Source organism: Brassica napus, chromosome C6 (genome assembly GCF_020379485.1).
Source record: "Brassica napus cultivar Da-Ae chromosome C6, Da-Ae, whole genome shotgun sequence".
Classification (NCBI taxonomy): Eukaryota; Viridiplantae; Streptophyta; class Magnoliopsida; order Brassicales; family Brassicaceae; genus Brassica; species Brassica napus.
Window position 1 is genome coordinate 27,714,049 of NC_063449.1, and position 6,000 is coordinate 27,720,048.

The window sequence follows — 6,000 nt, forward strand, 5'->3', positions numbered from 1 at the left end:
TCACCTCCATCATCTTTCCAAGATTTGGAGTACCTAGAGTGGTTATCAGCGATGGTGGAACTCACTTCATCAACAGAGTGTTCCAAGGATTACTGAGCAAGAACGGCGTGAAACACAAGGTTGCAACCGCCTACCATCCCCAAACGAGTGGCCAAGTGGAAATTTCCAACAGAGAGATCAAGAACATTCTACAGAAAACAGTCAATACCACGCGTAAGGATTGGTCCATCAAACTTGACGACGCTCTCTGGGCCTACAGAACAGCCTATAAAACCCCATTAGGGACCACTCCCTATCATCTGGTCTATGGCAAGGCATGTCACCTACCTGTGGAGCTAGAGTATAACGCAGCTTGGGCAGTCAAGCTGCTTAACTTCGATATCAAACCTGCCAAGGAGAGGCGAACAATTCAAATCCATGAGTTGGAGGAGATTAGGCATCTGGCCTATGAGAGCTCCAAAATCTACAAAGAAAAAACCAAAGCATTCCATGACAAACGGATCATCAGCAGGAGCTTTGCTCCGAATGATCAGGTCTTACTCTTCAACTCAAGGATAAAGTTGTTCCCTAGAAAGCTAAAATCCAGATGGTCAGGACCTTTCACCATCAAGGAGGTTCGCCCCTATGGAGCTGTAGTGTTGCTGGACACAAGAGGAGGAGAATTTGTTGTTAATGGTGAGCGACTCAAGCTTTACCTTGCTGACACAACAATAGCTGAAGGTGTAGAAATACCCTTAAGCGATCCCCTTCAAGCCTAATCGGCTCACAAAAGTCAAGCTAGTGACTGAAAAGAAGCGCTTGGTGGGAGGCAACCCACTGGTGAGTGTAAATATTTCTTTTATTTTCTAAAAAAAAAAAAAAAAAAAAAACTAACTTGCAGGAAGAAAAATCGAGCACTTCTCAGGAGAACACTCCAGCGCTTGTTCCACTGATTGTTCCCAGGTAAGTGCTCGAACAAAAAAAAAAAAAAAAGAGAAAAGGAAAAATGGCCTATTAAAGGCCCACTAACTTTACCCCCCCCCCCCCCATTATCTCTAACGCCGCAAACCAACCTCAAAGAACCCTAAATCGAAAATTTCACTCCTATTTTTCTTCATCGATTTTTGTTCTAATCTCTTGGATCCTCTAGAGATCGGTTGGGTTTTGCAGGAATCGTCAATCAACTCAAGGTAACTGCTCAGACACTCTTCCCCTTCGCGCATCCAATCCGCGAATTGAAAGTGTCCCTTTGGATTCTCTCATCCCTTTTGTTTCAAGATTTGATCTTAGATTGTAGCTATCGGTATCACAATTGCTACTAGGGTCGAAATTTGGTTTGATTATCAGGGAAAAACAATTTCATTGTTAAGAGTTTCTTGAGTAGTTGCGGTTGTAATAGGTCTAGGTGTTAATCCTAAGAACTCGAAGGTTGTTCAGAAATTGATGGACTTGGGCAAAAAAAAAAAATTCGAGATTGGAATGTCACATCATTTCTAGAACAACCATTGAGCAGTGCTAATTTGGAAATTGATTTCGTTTTGCAGATGGCTCCAAAAACAAGGATTCCGAAAGCACTCAAAGCCTCTCACGGAGCAGCCACGCCTTCTCGTTCCGCGAATGTTCCATCCACCTATCCATGGCCGAACAAAGCTGAGGGTCAAGCGATTAACATCAATGACCCACTACTCCTTGACTACAATTGTGAGGGGTGGGACAAGGAATCCGCAGCGAGGTACAACAGGCTTCTCGCAGCAGAAATCTTGCCCACACGATTTGCTCACGAGGAGACCTTAGCTGTTCTCGGCCTCGAGTCTGACGTCTTCGACACGCTCGACGTTATGGGCCTCGCTCCTCTCTGCTACCAAGCCCAAGTTCTCTATCCAGATTTGGTTCGGCAAGTGCTCGCAACAGCTCAGATCACTTACCAGAACCCAACCGCGCCAACGTACGAAAACTGCTCCTTCTCCTTCATGGCTGACGGCAAGTTCTGCTCCATCTCTCTCCACGATCTAAACGAACTACTCGAGATCGCAGACACGCCAAGAGAGGTCGCAGTTGAGAAAAAGTTCGCGCCAGCAAACGCCTTTTGGGATCTCATTGCGACAGGAAAGTTCACTTCTCGCAAGGCTTATCAATCACAAATCCGGAACCCCACTCTGCGTATCATTGCCAAGATCGTCTCGAACATCCTCTTTGCAAAGGAACTCACCTCCAAGGTCACAAACGGCGAGCTGCAGGTTCTATACACAGGGCTCGAGGATGAAATCCGTAGAGACAGAGTCATACCGATTCAGGCTGTGAAGACTAACCCTGGATTCCTTCTCATCTCGATGCTCACTGAGCGCAAGGATTCCTTGCTCCGAACCGAAGATAAGAAAGACCGCTGCGGCAGTATTCTCACACCTTTGTTCAAACACTTCAACATCAACCTGGATTCCTACACGGTTGTTCCTGAGCTCGAGCACATCGACACCGCTTACTTGATCACATGACACATCCTGCGCGACGAGAGCACATACAAGTTCGCAGACAAGGACGGGAACACTCTCTACTGCAAGCTCCCTCTTCCTGGGTTAACAGACTTCTCAACCTTGGAAAACATAGTGTTCCTGCCCGACACAGAACACTTGTGCGACGACCCACGTGCGCCAGTTCCAGATGCGAATGCGGCCAGGGATGATGTGGAGGATATGGCTGCACCTGCTGATGGTGCTTATGACCTGGAGGACCTCACAGATGTTACTGATGATCACGCCTACAGGCGTTGGATGGTGGACTCTCAGAAGAAAAACAACAGCCTCATGAAGAGGATCCTCAGAGCACTCACTGGAGGCTGCATCGGAAGTCAGGATGGACAGACGACGCAGGGAACAAGGCGCCCAGGCAAAGAACCAGCGGGCACTTCAACTGGAGAAGAGAGACTTCCGAGGAACAGGAGAACAACCGGCCACTCCAGCAGTGGTAATTCAGACTGAGTCCGAACGGACGATTCCAATTCCCTTGTTCTATCCATCAAAACTATTTATTTACTTGCTATTTGTTTCTGTTTGGTGTGTTTTAGCCTCCTCCGATTTATTTTCACAGCCAGGGATGGTGTGAAGTAAGTCTGGGGGAGAAACTCTGTACGATTTTCATGTTTTTATTGAGTCAGTCCCTAGGATCGAGTCAGTCCAGTCAAACTTATTGTGGTAATCAGGACCTTATTTTGTGATGATTTCTTAACCACCTCGTGCTTTAACCTTCTTATTCAGTGACCTTAGCAGTGATGAAAGACCCACACATGGACCTGGAACACCCTGACTTATCTCATTTGACACTCCGGAAGTTCTCCACCGATCAGGTTACACTGGGAAGACTCAACTCCACTATATCTGAACCTAATCTGGACTTTAATTCTTCTTGTTATGGGCACTAGATCAGGGAAACGGGACCTATACTCAGGACTTCTTATCCTTTATATCCATCTTGTTGTTCCTAAGTAGCTAGCTCATCTTTAGCTAGTTCCCACCTTGTACCTTAGCCTTCATTCCAACTTCAGGCAATTGTTTTTCAGTGTTATATGTGAAGATATGTGCAAAAAGGTTGGAGAGGAAAGGATCGACGCAGCCTCTTACTCGTTACTGCTGCAGAAATTCAATTAGAAGGGAGAACAAGCAGATCAAGGGAGCAACTGCTCCATGACCAATCAATCATGCAAGCAGAGCAGAATGATGCGAATCAGACCCACCAGTGGCCTCCTTAACATTACATGTTACCTCCTTCTTCGTCACCGCAACATCTATTTTCATGCTATTCATTCAAAAAAAAAAAAAAAAAAAAATTATTTTTAGCATTTTACGATGGAGAAGGAGATGAATTCAAGGGAACACGAGCCACTGGGAAAGTCAAGAAAGAGTTTAGGGTAATTTTCAGAGAACATAGAAGGGGGCGAACAGAGCAGTCTGGTAACTGTTCCAGAACAAAGAGCAGCCGTTCGAGAGAAAGCAAAAACGAGTAGAGGCTGTGGACATCAATGGATCCGTTCTCTCTTGCCGTTTTGTGCGATATCCTGCATCCTCTAAGAAATCGGTAACCCCTAAACACTCTTAGCTCCACTATAAAAAAAAAGGCATGTTCCATACCTAGACCGTCCACCCTGAGTAGCGCCTATGACAAGAAGCTCACGAAAATTCTAATTGAACAAATGGAGTTTGGTCTCGAAAGTGTCGCTTTTTCAGGTCAAGATGTAGAGTAAGGAGCCGATCTGTGAACAGCGATCAGGGGTTCCCAGTAAGTGTGTGTGGTCCTAATCTGTTGCTTGTATGGTTCAGAGATTTGTGGTAAGAGTATGGTTGCTGAGAATAAGCGAGTTCCCACACTTTCAAACTTTTCTCCCTGTTCCTGATACTTGCCTTGTTCGAGGACAAACAAGGATCTAAGTCTGGGGGAATTGATATATGGTGTTTTTCACATCATTGTATAGGTGTTTTCGTATTGATTCGAGTCCTTAATCCGTGTCAGTTTAGTCCTTTTTGATCTTTTTCAGGTCTGGAGTTGGTAGAAGAATGAAGAGAGGGTGCTTGAAGAGAAGCTGTCCTTTTGGAGCATTTTGCGGAGAACACTCAAGCAGAACAAGCAGACGGAGTGATCCCGAGGTTGTTCCCGACAAATAAGGAAGCTTCTATTCTCGGAAATTAAGGCCCTGTTGCCCTAATATCTTTTCTACCTATTGGCGCCTCCATAAAAGACGCCACCTATCCTATTTTTTATTTTCTACGCTAGTTTTTACAAGAGAACTATTAGCTTTTGCGATCTGCAACTTGTAAGGGAGAAGAATCCATTCTCGCATAGAGAAGACCATCTGAACCCTTTGTTTACTACTCTTATTATTATGCAGTTTCATTCAGAATCTATGTCTTTGATTGCTTGCACCATGATCGAGTAGTGATCTAGCTCGCCTAGGGTTTTTAGGGTGTTGAAATATGAGCTAAACATAGATAAGCTATTCTTGATTATTCTTCATTCATACTATCCTTAAGGCTTCCATTAATCTGATCATTTGATGTTAGATCCTAAGTTTATCGCCTAGCTAACCGCTTAGGAGATAGCTTGACATGTATTGAATGAGCTTAGTATCCCTAATCAACGAAAGTAGATATTAGGGTAGTAAGTGAACTGATCGGGCCTGATCTCTAAGGCTTGCAGTTGTTCTCATCTCAACGACAGTTAGATGATGGGATCGACCAGCAAAGAGACCACCACCACGACAGTGGGGTGTTCCAGCTGAGTGATCCGAGTTCTAGAAAGCACTGCATTGCGCTTGAATAATTGTTTGGCTCTCGCTCAACACCCAATGAAATACCCTAGGCTAGCTTCTTGTTAAATTGAATCAAACTCTAGTTTACTTGTTTTCCGCGTCACCAATCGAATTGAAAACCATTTTCTTCTTAGCTTGATATTGAAATTTATAAGAGTAAAGTGTAGACTGGTCCTCTGGATTGAATCTAAAGTACTATAATCACAACTGTTAACTTGGCAGTAGCAAAGATTCATATTTAGTGTATCAGTTTTTGCTTTGGTTTAGTTTAGATTTTTTTTTGCTTCGGTTTAGTGTAATACAAAATTTTTGTAATTTATTAATAAAATTATTATTATTATTTCTATTTCGTATAAAAGCATACTAAAAAATAATTGCATTTAGTTAATTGCAATTATAATATTAAAAATAACAATTAATATATGTATTTATAATTATGTAAATAATAGCATAAATGAAATGCTATAAAAGAATATTTTATTGCATAGAGAAAAACGCTATTATATCTCGTAATACGATAGCAATGCAATAAACCGCTATCTAAAGTGTGTGACCTATTATAACGGACGATGATATAGCGCTTGTTAAAACGCTATGGTATCTTTAGATAGCGTTTTTCAGCCGCTAAAAAAAGCCATTTTTCTTCTAGTGACTATTTATATTAGTTACTTATTAATGATGAAAGCATTTTTTTTCAGATATGACATTAACAATGTTAGATATAT